Source organism: Artibeus jamaicensis, unplaced genomic scaffold (genome assembly GCF_021234435.1).
Source record: "Artibeus jamaicensis isolate MK-2021 breed Jamaican fruit bat unplaced genomic scaffold, CSHL_Jam_final contig_475, whole genome shotgun sequence".
Classification (NCBI taxonomy): domain Eukaryota; kingdom Metazoa; phylum Chordata; class Mammalia; order Chiroptera; family Phyllostomidae; genus Artibeus; species Artibeus jamaicensis.
The window spans coordinates 3861943-3880390 of record NW_026521852.1 but is presented as its reverse complement, the minus strand read 5'-3'; the positions used below and the strand labels follow the sequence as shown (position 1 = coordinate 3880390).

General features: G+C 39.4%; 1 protein-coding gene across 9 annotated transcripts in view; it reads left to right on the top strand.

Annotated features, from left to right (window-relative positions):
- The first annotated feature begins 5027 nt into the window (after positions 1 to 5027).
- MDM4 (MDM4 regulator of p53) overlaps positions 5028 to 18448 on the top strand; it is a 42104-nt gene continuing 28683 nt past the window's right edge. For 8 of the 9 annotated variants that reach the window (XR_005083949.2, XR_005083948.2, XR_005083947.2 and 5 more), the window contains exon 1: positions 5028 to 5152. The gene's annotated coding sequence lies outside the window, so the exon portion shown is untranslated. Of the gene's footprint in view, positions 5153 to 5337; positions 5537 to 18448 lie in introns of those variants that run through there. The other variant, XM_037155318.2, reaches the window with a different exon arrangement.

Here is an 18448-nt window from a genome sequence, read left to right as displayed (position 1 = left end):
ATCCCCATGCGTTCAGAAAGTACCTACAAGAAACCTGTGCAAAGCAGGTCTCCAGCCAAGCGCCCTGACCCAGACTGTTCAGCCTCTCTCCTTGTGCTTTTTATTTTTTCCTTAAATGGTTTATCCTTGCCTTAATTTCTGTACGGCACTCTGTATCTTCAGCTGTGTTGTCCTATTTGTTTGTTAAATTAAGTCCCTGGTTGAGCCCCTGTGATGAATATATTAAATAAATAAATACACTTTGGGTTTAAAACACACACACATGACCTAAATCATGCACTTTTCACCAGCATTACCAGCTACTTCAGAATTGTGAGGTATTTATGTGCCCAATAACTATTATTAAGTAGGGTTCTTTGATTTGTAATCTCTCTAATAAGTACAGGATTAAGAGAATGACACTGTATACCACTTTTGAAGTGCTGCAGTGATGTCTGGTCTATTATACTATTGATAGTAGGGTGGATATGAGTTCTCTAACCTTCCCTACAACAGGTGAAAAAAAATGAGTCTAAGAGAATACAAATATACTGTTCTGAAACTATAGTGTTCAACTGTATATTATAAAGTGGGAGAAAGGACCCTGAAGCCTGATAGTGAGATTGACTTGTAAGTAATTCTAAGTGAAGCAAACCCTAGAGGAGGTCACCAGCAGTGACCTAGGGGGTATAAACCCTATTAAGCCAGAGACTGGAAAGCCAACCACCAACAGAGAGAGATTTTTTCGATTTTGGCATCTGAAAGGTGTTCTCCCATACACAGCCTTTAGTATCTGAGCACTCCCTCTGCTTTGGGGCTGGGGTTGAGAATTACCCGCCATGGAGCTTAGAGTAAGACAAGAAGGGTTTTTGTTAGCTGATGTTGCTTTCCTTTAATTCCATCTGCTTAATTCCAACCGATTTTGGAATGATTGCTTTGGTCCAGCAATTCTGCTTTTGGAAATCTGTCCTAAAGAAATAAATAATCAGAGATGTACAAAAAGACCTGATTATGGGAGATACTGTCATGGCATTTTGATTGGAAAAAATTGGAAAAGACATAAATGGCTATAAAAATTATGGTACAGCTTTAATATAAAATGTTATGCAGCCCTTAATAATCATGTTATAGAAGAATATCATTTGGGGAAAATGCAAAATATTGTTAAGTTAGGAAATATTTCAAATCATTTTTTAAAGAGGTGCATTGAAAAACTGAAAGGATAAATACTTCTACATAAAGCCTGGGTTCTGAAGGTAGGTGCCCATTTGAATCCTTACTATCACTATATGATCTTGAACAAGCTACTTGTCTGTTTTAGAATGACAGGATGATTGTGAGAATTACATGAAATAGTTACATAAATTATTTAGAACAGTGACTGATAACACAATAAGCATTGATACAGTCAAAGATTTACTGGCAAAACATTATTTACAATAGCCAAGATATGGGAGCAACCTAAATGTCCATCAACACATGATTGGGTAAGGAAGATGTGGTACATATACATAATGGAATATTACTCAGCCATAAAAAGAATGAAATCTTAACATTTGTGACAACATGGGTGGATCTAGATGCTATTATACCAAGTGAAATAAGTCAGGTAGAGAAAGACAAATACCTTATTATTTCACTTATATTTGGAATATAAAGAACAAAACAAATGAGCAAGCGAAACAGAAACAGACTCATAGATAGAGAGAGCAAACTGCGGGTTGCCAGACAGTAGGGAGTTGGGAGGCTAGGTAAAAAAGTTGAAGTGATTAAGAAGTACAAATCGGTAGTTGCAAAGTAGTCCCATGAATGTAAAATATAGCACAGGAATATAGTCAATAATATTGTCATAAGTGTGTATGGGTATTAAACTTATTGTGGGGAATCACTTAGTAAGTTATATAAATGTCTAACCACTATGCTCTACACCTGAAACTCATATAAAATAATATTGAATGACAACTGTATTTGATAAATAAAAAAAATAAAGATGCAAAGAAGGGAAAAAAGTCTTACTGGCAAAGATGTAACAGTAACAGACTCTGACTTCTGTTTCTATTACTCTCTGACGCTATCCACCCTTCAACAAATGTTTAACATATTTTTTTACTTAATTGTTTTTATTGAGGTATAATGGACATATAACATTAGTTTCAGGTGCACAAATAGTAATTCAACATTTGTATTTATTGTAAAATGATCACCACAATAGGTCTGGTTAACATCTGTTACCAGTTACAATTTTCCCATTGAAAACATTTAAGATTTTCTTCCAGCAATCTTCAAATATGCAATACAGTGTTATTACCTATAGCCATCATTCTATATATAAGTCTTGACTTATTTTACTGGAATGGAGGGAGATACAGAGAATTTAGAAAGCTGGCAATATTGGGTTAATTCTAGGCAAAAGGAATAATTTTATCCCTTAAACATTGGGTAATTATTAAAAGTTGGCTTATTAATGTTCCAATTTCCCACTCAAAGGAGCTCACATTAGATTTGTTCTACTCATGTTACATTAAAAATAACAAAGACTACTACATATAAGTGTTGTCTATAAGAATCACATCACCAGACCTAATCATCTATTCAGAGCTAATGGTAGAACGGTTTCCATGATAAAATTGGCTGCGTACAGATGGGATATTAGGGATATTAGGGATATTAAATTGCCTTTTCTTTCTTCTTTTGATTCTTTTTTAAAATTTTTTTATTTATTTATTTTTAGAAGGGAAGGGAAGGGAAGGAGAGAAATATCAATGTATGGTTGCTTCTGGTGCATCCCCTGCTGGGAACTGGCCTGCAACCCAGGCATGTGCCCTGACAGGGAATTGAACCTCCATGTTTTGGTTCACAGGCCCATGTTCAATCCACTGAGCTATACCAGCCAGGGCTTCTTTTGATTCTTTCATACTACTTATTGAATAACATGTGAAACATTTTTCCCTCCCTCACCAGAGGACATGCTTTAAGTGAGAGAGGAAGGGAGAGAAACATTGATGTGAGAGAGAAGCGCTGATTGTTTGCCTCTTGTACCAGGGGTTGAAACACAACTTAGGTATGTGCTCTAACCAGGAATCCACCCCTCAACCCTTTGGTTACAGGACAATGCTTCAACTAATTGAGCCACACTGGCCAGGGCACACATGGAACTTTCTGTAACGGTTTCTAAATCCTCTCCAATCTGGCCCCAGCCTACTATGCTAGCATTCCATACCAATGCCATTTAATAGAAATATAATGCAAACTACATGTGTAATTTAAAATTTTCTAGTAGCCACATTTTAAAAAGTAAAAAGAAATAGGTGAAATTAATTTCAATATATTTTATTCAACCCAACATATCAATATTATTTTGATATATAATCAATATGGAACATTATTAATGAAATATTTTGTATTATTTTTTTCTATAAAGTTTGTTGATCTGATATGTATTTTATACTTCCAGCACATCTCAATTTGGACTATCACATTTCAAGCCACATATATTGTTAAAAAATATTTCATATAGCATATTGTTATATGTGGCTTGAAATATTGGACTGTGTTGTTATATTGGACTGTGTGATTAAACACAATGTCAATCTTCTACACAACAGTCAACACTTCAAGCAAAGCAGACTCTTCTCAGTTTCAAGACTGTGTCTTCTAATTCCTCATCCCTCTCCTCTCCTCATTATTTATGCTGTTTCTTCAAACTACATCTCTTGAAATCCTATTCATTTTTAAAGACCCAACTCAAATGATACCTCTGCCACAAAACTTTCAATGATGATGTTAAATAGGAAGGAAAGATTAATTCAAGAGACTATAGACACATTCAGTTTATAGATTCAGTAACAGAGTCATACATTTATTACTCACATTGAAAAAAATAAAATTGAGCCCTGGCCAGTTATCCCAGTTGGTTAGAGCATCATCCCCACACAATACACCAAGGTTGTGGGTTCTATCCCTGGTCAGGGCCTGTATCCACGTTTCTCTCTCCCTTTTTCTCTTTCAACAAAAATTTAAAAAATAAAATTGGATCTTACAACATGTACAAATGTCAGTTCAAGTGAATTAAAGGCTTAAGTGAAAAAGCAAAATGTTTAGAATTTACTAAGCTGAATTTTGTTATTTAATAGTAACATTTTTAGGAAATCAAAAGTTATAGGTAGACTGCGGGGGTCAGAGCCCCTAACCCTGCGCTGTTGTTGAAGGGCCAACTGTAGTTGAAGTCTAAGGGAATTTTTTGCCTGCAGAAAATCAAAGGAGAGAGTTAGGGATGGGAGGTGGCAGCTGCCTTCAAATAACAGAGTAGTATTCATATTGGAAAGAATGAAGCCTTACTCTTTTCTAAAGTGCAGAACTGAAACAAATAGAAATTGCGGAATAACATACTTCCGTTCAGAAAATCCTCTAACATTTATAATCATTCTAAAATAAAATGAGATATTTGGCGGAGGTAATAGCCTTTGGCAGCCGAGAGGCTGAAGACGACCCATTTGCGAGGTTTGTTGAAGCTACTTTTAAATTGGGAGAGATCCCTATGACCTGGTTGTGTGAGCGCAATCAGCTCCATTTCATTGTTCTTTGCACCTCCCCTCTAGCATTTACCACCTGTGTGGAAGTGGTTCGAGTCTGTATGTCTTATCTCCCCCAACTAGCTACAGCACTAGGGGGCCGTTTCCTCTCTTCAGCCTCCTCCGGGATTAAGAATGAAGAACGCTGAGGAACACAGAGAGTACCGTTTTTCTAATGAGCTGAAGCCGGCTTTCGAGGATGCTCTCACGCTTCTCCCCTTTCAGTTTTTTGATCTCCTGGGACACAGCTGCAGATATCACAAGACCTTGCGATTTCCTGAAATGTTCGCTCTTGGGACCTCACAAGTCTCAGTCACCCGCGCTTCGCACCCCGTCCTCCTGACCGAGACCTATCTCCGCACTCCGCCCTCCTGACCAGGACCTATCTACTCTGTGGTAGGGCGCGGTCATCCTCTCTAGCCCTCGAGTTCACCATCTATGGTTGCCCGAGGCCTCCCCGGAAGCTCGGCTGTGAGACGGATTCTGGCGGCCGGAAATTGCGCTCTCAGCGCTGGCCGTTTCGAATTGCTGCTGGTCCCTCCAGACCTTTGACATCCTCTTCCCCACGGGCTTGGCGTGAGAGCGGCTCGTGGAGCGCTAAGGTGTGGTTCTTGGGTCAGGAAGAGGGGGGCGGGCGGCGTGGCCACGTGGCCCCGTGGCCGTGTGGCTAGTTCTCCGGGCCTCAGAGCTGGGGGAGCTGGGGGAGCGGGCGGGAGAAGCCCGCGGTGTGGGTGGCGGCCTTGGGACAGTCGCGCACGGCGGAAAAAGGGCTGGTGGGGAAAGGGTTGAGAGGTCGGGACCCACGGAAGAGGAAGATGGAGGTACGTGACGTGGTGCCTCTCCTCCAAGATGTTACAAACCTAATGAAATAGCCGGATTGGCGATGTTCAACTGGATGCAGAATTTGAGGAATACCGAGGCACTTTGGAGAAACGAGATACGAGAGAGGACGCAGGGAGGACAAGGAAGTGTCTCAGAAGTTTAAGGTAGCAATTTTCAGAAGGGCTCTGGGTCATGTGTCTCAGAAGCACGCGGAGCTTGTTTGAAGAATGCTCATTTTGGGGCCACATCCAGACCTCCCCAAGCAATATCAGGAGATGGGGCTTGGGAATACGTATTTTAATCAGCGCAGCCCACCCTCCCCTCGGTTGATTCTGGTACAGCCTAAAGTTTGAAAGCCACTGTTTTAGAACGACGCCCAAAGAAAGTGCTGCTGTTGTTTCTCATCTGTGCCGGGCAGATCACAACTTTCTATAGTTGCAATTTAAAATTGCAAATAGTGTGTGCCTGTTAAAAAAATGCACACAATACGGAAGTGTGTGACGTTAATCCACCGTCCCTGTTTTCCTCCTCAAGCTAGCTACTGTTAACTGCCTGTGTTATATCCTCTGGACTTTTGTACGCACACATTTTAAACAGCAGTGGGATCATTTTGTATGTATGTTTCTGCACCTTAAGTTTTTCAGATAATATCAGGGACAGCTTTACATAAAATTTACATGGAATATTGTCTTTTGGGTTATTCAACAGTTTTCTTTAAACAGTTCCCCATTGATGGGTTTTTAGATTGTTTCCAGGCTTGTTATTGGTTTTGCAAACTGCTAGAGTAGTATATACTGTCATACACTTCATCTTTGTACATGTGTAGGCAGACTTAGTAAGAACTAAAAAGTAGGAATAGTGGTTTTTTAACAAGAAGAAGTTTTTATTAACTTTTTAAAAAATTATTTATTTATTTATTTTTAGAGAGGAAGGAAGGAGAGAGGGAGAGAAATGTCAATGTATGGTTGCTTCTCGTGAGTCCCCTGCTGGGAACTGGCCTGCAACCCAGGCGTATGCCCTGACTGGGAATCGAACCGCAATCGTCAGGTTTGCAGGCCCGCGCCCAATCCACTGAGCTACACCAGCCAGGGCAGTTATTATTAACTTTTGTTAAAAAAATTCAACCAAATAAATTTGAAGCTCTAGTTGGCTTTAAGTGATTCATGAATTGGGCAACATCCCATCTAGCTACTAGAAGGGAGCTCGTGGGGTTGTGCAAAAATAGGAAGAAGGGTGGAGCAAAGGAAAGGAAGAATTAGTTTGTAAATTTATTTTTTTTTTTACAGTTGGCATACAGGCAGGATTGGTTTTGAGCCAAGACACCTTTTCTTTTGGGGAAGAAAATGAAAGGGTTTTTATCATGCAGATTGCCTCTTTCCATGGAGGAATGGAGAGGGTCCGAATTGACTAGTATTTGACTAGAAAATTTGAGGTTGATTAAGATTACATTTCTGGGAGAGGCTGAAACTGCAGTTCGATCTGGTATTAAATCTATTGACAGGTTCGGTATCATGGGCTTTTAGCATGGACCCATTTTGGGCCCTTGATTTATTTATTTATTTTAACACTCGTGTATTTAAGTGAAAGAATCCAGACAACAGTGTTTAATAGAGATCCTGAGGGTTTTAAATAATTGATAAGAATGCTTAGTTCTGCTAATTTCTGACAAGAAGCTTTTATTTTAATTCTTAAAGTCACAATTGTCTTCAGAGGTAGAGATTTGAAGATGAGGTATAGGAGTTTCTTGAACTAAGTGTAACAAAAAGCCACTCTTTCATCATCCTGATGAATAGGACTGTTCTTGCTCTCCATGATTTCAGTGTAGTAGGAGACACACAAAAGTATACATGTAATGTAGTCTTTTCTGAGATTTGCTTTGGTGTCATCAGCCTCCCTTCACCAAGGGAGGTGACTTTTGACCTGGGTGTGATAATTTTTGAGAACAGAAAATAGGCATAAAAGAGGAGAAAAGACTGGTGCTAAGGCAGTGGCTTTCGAACATTTTCAACCATGACTGCCACTTGAGAACACTTTTTATATTGTGACTCAGTATACATTGGAAGGGTGATGGCTAAGAGCTCTGGCTCCGCAGACCATGATTTTGGGCAAGTTATTTTCCTCTTCTGTTTCACTTCCTTTTCTGAAAATGAAGAAATAATGTATTTACCTCTTAGGATCTCTATAAGGGTTAAGTTATTGTATATAAAGTGCTTTAAAATGTGCCTGACACAAAGGTGCATAATTGTTAGGTGTTTACTGTTCTCAATATCAGGAACAGGTTCCACAGAGCAAACTTACCATTGTTACTCACGTTTTTTTTTTTTTTTTTGAGACTTTATTTATTTCTAGAGACAGGGGAAGTGAGGGAGAGAGGGAGAGAAATATCAATTGGTTGCCTCTCACATGCCCCCTACTGGGGACCTGGCCCACAACCCAGGCAGGTGCCCTGGCTGGGAATGACACTGGTGACTCTTCAGTTTGCAGGCCAACACTCAACCCACTGAACCACAGCAGTTAGGGCTCACTTATGATTTCTTTAATGGAGGGGAGGTGTTAAGACCAGTGGGGTGGTTACAATTTATAGTTTGAAAATAATATAAAAACCCTGAGAGGCGAGTGGAATAAGAGTTAGAAAACTTAAAGAAATTGAGTTCATTGTTCATTATGGTGTGTGTTGAGTAGTGAGGTGGAGACTTGGAGTAGAGTACCAAGATGAAATGAAGAGTAAGTTGGGGACATGGTAAAAGCTTATGTATGCATCCCTGGGGAGGTGGCTGAGTTTTGGGAAATGGGAGTGCCTGCTGCCTTAGCTCTACATTTAGGATAGTCCTGTACTCTTCAACTGCCTTGAAAAACCCAGGTATTTTGGTCTCGTTGGTTGTTTTGGGTTCTGCTGTATTGTGGAATAATGAGGGAGAGTCCTTTTGAAAGCAGGCAGACAAAACTGCACCCCTGGCCTGGTGGCTCATTTGGTTGGAGCCTTGTCCCAATAAGCCAAGGATGTGGGGTCAGGGCACATACAAGAAGCAACCAATGAATTTATAAGTAAGTGGAACAACAAATCTTATGTTTCTCTCTTAAAAAAATAAAAAATAACTGCAAAGAGAACTTTCTTTCCTCATTTCATTTAAAAGCAGGCATATTCTTTCAGCTGTCTCTATTCACTCCTGGCTTTATTATTAAATGGAGAGAAACACATCCCCACAGAGCCAAAGCAGTATAGGTTAGTGGTACTGATTATTTTAGTATAACTGGAATATTTTCCAAGAGTACCAGTTTTTCCAGATAAACTCATAGAATTTTTTTACTGTTTTCCCTACATTGGTGTGTGCCATTCAATAAGGTAATTTATTTAAAACAATAACCTATTGTTAATCAAATCATAGATGTCTCATTTTACCTTTAAACATATAGGGATGTTATCTCTTAATTGGATCAGGAGTTTAAAAAAAATTACCACAGTGCCTTTCTACTACAAACAACAGTTTCTTAATAGTATCGCATACATAGTAAATAATTTAAAATGTACTGATTTTTAGGGGGAAAAGACAGTTTATAGATGACACATTGTATTAGGTTTATGTTTTTGTAGTATCCCCACATCAACCATACCCTCTACCCCAGGTCCTGTGGAATTTCTTACATTTTCGATTTGGCAAATTGCCTGCTTTTAGTATTTACTCATTCCTCTACCTTCCATTTTTCCTTCGAACAGGTAGGTAGCAGGTAGATCTAGTGTTGGGAACCGCCCTGCCTGGTTTCAGAAGCTGTAACCCCCCATGGCTAAGGCTGAATGAGAGACCTTGGGACCCTAAACTACTAAGGAGACAAAGCTCATTTTCCTGGCAGGAGCACTGCCTCTGCCCCCTTTTTACTTCACCCTGTCAGGCCCCCAGTACATGACTGGTTAGTGATGGGTAAGATTCCTCAAGGGAGGGATGACTTAAGACAGGCATGGTCATGGGGGGGCCTCAGGGAAAGATTTGGGGGGCTGTGGAGAAAGTGGGTGATGGACCCTCATCCCTCAGCTTGCCATAGCCTGAGTCCTCATTCTGTCTGCAAGAAGTCTCCTAATATCTTGGCTGCCTTACTTCCCCTGCCTGACTTAAGCCTGAAACAATGCTGGAGGTGGGTGCCGCCCTGTGCTGGAAAGGGCGGTTCCCTGGGGCAATCAGGTTTAAGAAAGAATGCATAAAATCCTGTGAAACCTGCTTTGCTAATACCCTCAATTTAAATGATAAGGGTCCAAGCCTGAAATGAGTTTGTTTCCCCAAAGTTTTATGGCTCTTTAGCTATTTGACCCTGAATCAAAATAGGCCCTCGGAGTACTTTGAATGTTACATGTTTGATCATTACTGCCCGACAATGATTGATGAGCTTTCCATATATGCTCTGTATTCCTATGCAGATTAAAGCCAGTAAAAGCCTGTCAAGGCAAGGGTTGGGGCGCTCTCCTCTTGAGAGAGTAGCCTGTCCTTTTTCCTCCATAGGACTCGGTGGTCCATGCGAATTTGTCTCGTCTTAGCCTAAACACTGCTGACTTTGGCCTGGAGTCTGCATCAATCTAGAAGCTTGATTAAATTTGGATTGGGGGGCAAGAATACTTCATAGGAGGTAGGGGAGTAAGGAATGTGTGAATGACCTTTTTATTTTTATGTGTGTTTTTTAAAAACTTTACACGAAGATATGCTCATTGATTTTAGAAAAAGAGGAAGGAGAGAGAGAGAGCGATGGAAAAAAACAATGATGTGATAGAACTTCAGCTTAGTCATGTGCCCTGAGCAGGAATCGAACCTGTGACTTTTTGGTTAGGGGACTCTGCTCCAACCAGGTCACAGTGGCCCAGAGCTAAATGAGATAAATTTGATCATGGGTTAAATACTAAATGCTAACCTTGTCCCACGTGTTTTAAAGTTCCTCTTCCCCTAGCGTTTCACATCAGTGGTTTCAGTATTTATTAATGATAGTTGAGGCAGTGACATTTGTCGTGAGATTTGAAGAGTTTAGGATGAGTCAGTCTTGTACAGAACTCACAGTTCTCAAATGAAGGAACTGGGTTGCAAAGAGCTTCATTAAAGCAGGAAACAAAGTTCTGCTTGAGAAGCCGAAAGGTCAGTGTGGCTGGGACGCAGGAAACATGGGAAAAAACAGTGCAAGTGGAAAGACTGGCAAGGTGCTGAGGGACTAGACTTGGCTGTTTATTTTTAGAGCAGTAGCAAGCTATAGAGCTTGCACTATAGGATCGGTCTCCCCCCCCCCAACTTTTTGTTTTTGTTTTTGTTTTTAATTTTTTTAAAAATTTTATTTAGTTATTTTTCAAGTACAGTTTTTTGTCTATTTTTCCCATCTGTTTTTAATCTTGGCTGTAATGTGGAGTTTGGATTGAAGCAGGGTTAGAGGGACCATTTACAAGTCTGTTGCAGTGATGTAGGCAAAAAATAACTCTTTTTGCTTTGGAGACATTGTCATGAAGTTGAAGAGAAGATGGTGGTATTGACAGATTCAGGAGTTGACATCCGTAAGGTTTGATGATTCGATAATGGTGGGGGAGGGAGAGATCAAGATAACTCAGAGCTTTCTAGTTTGAGCAACTGAATGTAATGGCAGTTGACCCTTGAATAATGTTAGGGGAGGTCAGGGGTGCTGACCTCCCAATCAGTTAAAAATCTGCATATAACTTTTGACTCCCTCAAACTTAACTACTAACATACTGTTGGCTGGAAGCCTTACTGGTAACTTGAATAGTCAATTAACATAATTTGTGTGTTATATGTATTATATACTATAATCTTACAGTAAAATAAGCTAGAGAAAAGTGTTATTCGGAAAATCATAAGGAAGAGGAAATACCTTTACAGTTATTTATTTGTGTGTAAGCAGAACTGTGCAATCAAACCAATAATGAAAAAGGATAAGCTTTTTGACTTGGACAAGTTTTTTGACTTCTTTCAGTCTGTTTTCTTTTTTAAGGAATAAGTAACAATATCTAACCGTGCTGTACTCGGGAGAGATTCCAGGCCCTCGCCTGGTAGCTCAGTTTGCTACAGTGTGGTTCTGATGCTTGTTAGATCCCCAGTCAGGACATGCAAGAACCAACCAATGAATGCATGAATAAGTGGAACAATAGCTTCATGTTTCTCTCCCTCTCTCAAATCAAAATAAATTAAAGAAATAAGTAACTGGAAAGAGATTCCAAGTGGAAAAGGAACAAGATCTTGCTTGGGACTCAGAGCCCATTAACCGACTTTGTTTTCTCACATATGTCCTTGAACAGTGTCTTTGCTCGTGATGTTTTCCTTCCCATTTTTTCCAGTGTTCTCCCATTTGAAAATCCACTCCTGTCTTCATTCCTTCTCATTCATCCTCTGCCTTGCAGTCAAAAGTAATTTGTTCTGCTCTGAACTTCCATGTCTCTTAAATCAGTGTTTTTTTAATGGTACAACACTTTCTGCTGGTGTTAAAGCAGATAGCATGAGGAGAGTAGGACAAACTGGAATGTTAAATAGATCCATATATTTCAATTATAATAAATGGACTAAATTCACCAGTTAAAGATATGATTTGACAACTTGGATTTAAAAATCCTAAGTCCAGATATATGCTTTCTTATAAGGGGTTCACCAGAAGATTAAAGGCATGCAAAAATTGAAAGTAAAAAAATTAGGAAAATACAAACCTGGAAATACTAAAAGAAAGCTGTCCTGACTATATTAATAAAAATTAAAATATAATTTAATACAGAATATCTTAATTGGGATGAAAAATATTACTACATAATAATCGCTGTATAATGACAGTTCACCAAAAAGAATCAAGCAATTTAAAGCATGTATGTGTCTGATTTAAAAAATTTTAAATAAAGGAAACACAATTGGTTGGAACTACACTGGGATAAGTAGACAAATCACCAACATAGTGGGGAGATTTCATTACATCTCTCTTAATAATTGTTTGTAGGTCAAGCTGACAAATTAGGAGATATATAAGATTGTAAAAAAAATAAGCTTAACCTAATGAATATAGAGTTTTTTGCAAGCATACATTACAGATTACAGAATTGATCAACAAGATCAGTGATTTTCAACTGGTGTGCTACAAGAATTTTTAAAACATCCAGTACATAACTATTATTCAGTCAGGGACACTGACCTCTTTTACCATAGATTATCAGATTAAAAAATTATACCTTTTTTGTTAGATGGGCAAAAAGTATGTTTTTTGCTGTGCTGCTTGCCACAGAATTTTAGAAACTCATTTATGTGTGCTATGAGATGATAAAGGTTGAAAATCACTGAACTAGACCATGGTGAAAGCCATGAGTGATCTATTGTGGTACAACTTTATAAAGCCTGTGGTGTTACTAGGAGATGGATGTTTTTCAGCTTCATTATAATCTTTTTTTAAAACAGGTTTTATTTACTCATTTTTTAGAGAGAGGGAAAGGATGAGAGAAAGAGAGGGAGAGAAACATCAGTGTGTGGTTGCCTCTCATGTGCCCCTCCACCAGGGTCCTGGCCCAAAACCCAGGCATGTGCCCCAACTGGGAATCAAACCAGCTACCCTTTGGTTCACAGGCCGGCACTCAGTCCACTGAGCCACACCAGCCAGAGCTCAGCTGCATTATAATCTTATGGAACCAATATTGTACATTTGATCCATTGTTTACCAAAACACCCTTAGGTGGTGCATGAAACAACTCAAGTCATCACACACTGGAATATTATACAAGTCAAAATAAATGAAAAAGTGTGCTCCAACATGTATGAGCTTTGAAAACATTATGCTAAGTGAAATAAGTCAGACACAAAAAGAACAATATTGCATAATTTTACTTATATGAACTACCTAGAATAGGCATATTCATAGAGACAAAATAGGATAGTGGTTACCAGGGTCAAGGGAGAGGGATATTGGGGAGGTGATTGTGTAATGAATGGAGTTTCAGTTTGGGGTGATGAAAAAGTTCTGGACATGGATGGATAGTGGTATTGGTGTAGAATATTGTGAATGTTCTTAATGTCACGAATTGTACACCTAAAAATGGTAAATTTTATGTTTTATATACGTGTATGTATATATACATAGTTTACCACAATAAGTATTTTTAAAGAACTGAAGTGACAGTACAGTAAAAATTATTTTAGTGAAACAATTGCTAAAGTTACATATAACATACCCACTTAAAAAAAATTAAAGACAGCCAAACCACTCACACACAGACACTTTTTAGGATTCCATTTTGATGCACTAAAATGCACAAAAAGAAAAGGAAGTAAAGCAAAACTTAGGATTCAGGATGATTGTTGGTGGGAGTCTGGGGAAATGGACTGAGAAATATTGTGGTTGTAGCCCTAGTTTGTGGGTGCTTATTGACTTTTAAAAAGAATCAAAAGCAGGTCAGGTGTGGATGAACAGTGAGAGTATGTCTTGAAGGAAAGGATTGTGGTTAATTCTATGCACTTGAGGTGTAAAGGGAAACGCTTAGTGGGAATGTAAGAGTTCTGAGTTTGAAATCTTGACTCCAGCAATTTATGAATTGTGTGTTCTTTGACAAATAACAATCTTATGCTTCTCTTGCCTTATCTGTAAAATAAAGAAAATATTACCTACGTCATAGGGTTATTTGAATATTAAATGGGTTTATATATGTGTCTGGTATAGAGTAATCTCTAAGTTTTTGCCATTTGTTTTGATTATCTAATGCTATGTAATAAACCATCCAACAATTTAGTGAGTTAAAGTAGGAGCTGTTGTATTTATTTCTTACGATTCTGTGGGCTGCGTGGTTTTTCTGCTGGTTTCATTTGTGGTCTGTCATTGAGCAGGAGACCGGTGTCCAGCTGGGGCTGACGTGTCCAAAGATGTGTGTTGCTTTTTGAGGCTAGGTATGCGTGGGAGGCTGGGGCTCTCAGACGGACAAATGACCTTGCCACATATTCCTCCTTTCTTTCATTTTTAAATAAAATTTATTGGGGCGATATCCACATGTCCTTTTTGTGGGGTCTCCGGTAGAGAAGGCTGATTTTAGGGGCTTCCATAAGTGTGGAAATGAAGCTACCATGCCTGGAATGGGGACATTATCGTTCTGCTGTGACTAGAAAAAAAAAAATTCTGAGACGTTCTAAATCAGAGCTGCCTAGCCTTTTGGCGTCTCTGGGCCACACTGGAAGATTTGCCTTGGGCCACACATTAAATACACAAACACTAATGAAAACTGATGAGCAAAAAAAAAAAAAGGTTTTATGTAAATTTACAAATTTGTGTTGGGTCACATGTGGCCCACAGGTTGGACACATTAAATTACAGCTGCAGGGGAATGAGAGAGAACAGTCAGCCTGTTAATAGCTGTGGACCAGCTCTGAGAAAAGACTTCACATTCCTGTGTATCTCTTGGAATTTAGGATTACTTTCTAGGTGGCTATTTCTGTGATCATCCAAAAGGGAATAGCGAGGCACCGTAGAACCCCTCCTCATTTATTTACGTGTGATTTTTTCAGTCCGTTGCCCACAGCTAATCCATACGAGCTGACACTTCTTGCTGACTCAGCCTATCCCAGAACTACCTCTGCTTCATCTTCTCCCACCTCCTTTGTCTGTAGCTAATGTACATTTTTTTAGAATGGCTTATATCTCTTTCCCCACCACTTGGTCCACTTGATGTATAACAACACTCAGCAACACCAGGACAGTAGAAACGTTGTCTTTTCACCTAGCCATACTGCTGATGGTTCAGGCTTCATGCCTCGAGGACCTGGTCTTTCTTGCTGTCCATGGCTTAATCCTTTCTTTTACAAAGTACTTTCTCCCTTGAAAGTTAAAAAACAGGTTTTTTTAACATTTGCATTCTATTGATTAACTTATGTCACAGAGCCAGTTGGGAGATGTGGTTTATTGGGGACCATTTTTGGAAATCATCCACGGTATCATTAATATTTTTATCCACTTTGTTGCTGTATCATGTATATTGTTATTTTAGACACTGGGGGTATATTAGTGAATAAATAAACACAAATCCCTCCCCACTTGTAGCTTGTATCTTAAGTGATTAAATAATTAAAATGTGTACTGTGTTGGTTGGTAACAAGGACAGTGAAAAAAATGCAGGAAGAGATAGATACTGGGTGTGGGGAGTTGCAATTTGAAAAATGGGTGGTCATGGAAGGCTTTATTGATAAATTGACAGTTGAACAAAAACAAGAGGAGGTTAGGTGCTAGAGGGACAAGGGTGGAAGTAACGTAGGAGAGAAGCATGGGAACTACATAAAGTCAGGAACCTGCCACAGTGCTACCTGACCAAAGTAGGCGAGAAGACCGCAGGGGAGGGGGGGCCCAGAACAAAGAAAATTACTGCAAAAATTAATACCTTGGTTACCCATACCATAAAAGGAAAACAGACTGCAAAATATACCTTGTAAAGGTTAACAGTAATCCTACTGTTTTTTTACACCCTCTGTTTCTGTCTACTGGTTGGTAATTTTCCATAGAAGCTACAAACAGCTCAATTTGTAGAGATGGCTATTTGTCTTTTTTCCTTCTCTTTTTTTTTTTTTGGAGAATCCACTCTGTGAAGTGGCTTTTCTTGCTTATCCTCTCTGCTCAGTAAACTTGCTTCTGCTTTAACCTCTTGTCTGGCTCAAGTCTTGAATTCTTTCCAGCTCCTGTATGAAGCTGAGAACACTCTTGGCTCCCTGTTGAGTTTTTCCTAGGGACTTGTGATGCCAACTCCCTGTTGAGTTTTCCCTAGGGACTTGTGATGCCGACTCGGGCCAGCAGGTCTGTGTGTTGCGGCTGCGATGAACAGATTCACACAGACTGCAGAAGTCCTGTGGAGAAACATGGACAGCATGGCCACTCTCTGAGTGAGAGAGGGCCCTGAGCCTTGCCTGGACAGGCTTTAAATTGCTCTTCTGGGTATATTACATTTATTATGCATAGGTTTGCTTTAGGTGGTTGGTTACCTTTTACAGATAACAAAGGAAAGAATGTTGCTAATGACCTCAAAGAAAAGGATGTTTCAGATGCAAGGGGGGAGGTGGTTGAACTGGTTATACTCCATATACTTGGGAGGTTTAGCACAAAGACTTTAGGAATTTACTTTAAAGATATGCAGTAAACATTTTTTTTGCCTCAATTCAGGGTGAGGGAGTTTTAGCAAAAAGCAAGCCTCAAAGCAGCCTTGTTACAATGCATACCTGATTCTCCGTGGGAAAACATCAGTGGGTTCAGTTCCGGTGTGCCACTTGCTCCCCGCAGGTTTTCCAAATCGGACTGGGCTACATTTGCCATGTCATTCGGATAGGTTTCCTATAGACTTGCCCCTCCAGCGTCAGAAGCAAGAGAACTTTTAAAAGGCTAGTGCAGTTAAGAGATGGATTAGTGTAGTGACAATACAGGTAGGGAGAAGTGCTTAGATTTGAATACATTGTGTAGGCACAGCTTCAGAATTTACTTATGGACTGGGTATGGAGTGTGAGAGAAAGGAAATTGAGGCTGGTTTAAGCCATTGACCTGAGTTAGAAGGATGGGGTTGCCGTTTACTGGAATGGGGAAGACTACAGGACCAGCAGGTTTGGGGGGAGGATTGAGTTTTGCCCACCTCAAGTTGCTTGGGGATATTGATTTTTTTTTTTTAAGATTTTTATTTATTTATCTTTAGAGGGGAGAGGGAGAGAAACATCAATGTATGGTTGCCTTTCGTGTGTCCCCTGCTGGGAACTGGCCTGCAACCCAGGCATGTGCCCTGGGTGGGAATTGAACCACGATCTTCTAGTTCACAGGCCTGTGCTCAATCCACTGAGCTACATCAGCCAGGGCTAGGGATATTGATTTTAAATCGGTTATTAAGAAACAAGACTCAGAAAGAAACTTTGACCCTCCCTCCTTTACTGCGTGAGAATTCCAGATGGAAAAAAACTTGTTCAGGAAGGAAATCTTAACATATTTAGCCTAATTTCAGTTGAGTGGGGTAGATTGGAGGCTGTCAAACCCAGCCCTGTTAACTAGGCACCCCTTGCAGCATCTCATTGTTTCCTGGCTGCTTAGCAAAAACTTACCTGCCTTTTATGTTCCACTCTTCCACAGTTATCTGTAAATGGCCAGCTCTCACTTTTGAAATCTAAGATCTCATTCCCCACCGTTTCTCCTGTCTAAAATATCATATACCCAGTTTTGCTTCACTGTCTTTGGAATTTTCATCCTTGTGAAAATGTATCAAAAATTTGATTTTCTCCTCTTCACTGTTGATTATTAGCCTAGTAGAAGAACCTAGAAGGTAGGAGGAAAGGTAGGTTATTTTTAGCCCCTAGTTTGTTTGTAAGGTTTGAAATGTCAGTAAAAGCTATCTGTTTTAAAATGTGAGTTATGCTTGTATCCTATTAGACTTCCCTTTTTGTAGCAAGGGAAGCTGATAGGAAGGAGGAATTGATACTTTATAATAAGAGTGAGGGATCTTGTTAGCTTTAGCCAAACTGTTGGTTTTTCTATGCTGTTTTTACCCTTTCCCTGATGCAGCTTGTTCATAAATTTCACTGATTGTTTTCACCTTTTTACTAGAAAAAAATCCAAAGTAAAGTCAAGCAAGTTTATTTTAAAATTTTATTTTTCTTTTTTACAGTTTTTCTTTAAGGAGAAAAGGTAGAAGTTGAGACTTTTTAATTAAACCTTATTCTGTATTTCAGTTCATGCTAGATCTTTATTTGATCATATATGTTCACCTTGGTTTAACCCAATTTATAGATATTTAGTTGCTTTTGACAAGAGCAAAATTCTGGCCTAAATTAAAATATAGCTGCTGGAGAGTAAGCAACACAGGAATAATTAATCATTCAATAACCGTGGGCCGATTAAGAAGATTGCTTACATCCCCTGAGTGTACATTGGAGCTCTGAACCAGCCTTTGGGCCTCAGGATCCTGCTATACGCACGAACTTTCTGGGGACTGTTGCCATAACCAGTCAAAAGTAGTAAACATCTCTTTCTTACAAACTGCGCCTCTATGAAAGAACTGCGGGCAGTTCACCATTTTTCTTCCCCTTTTTATGTGTAGAGAAAGAGCAACAAGGGATAAACAAGTTTTT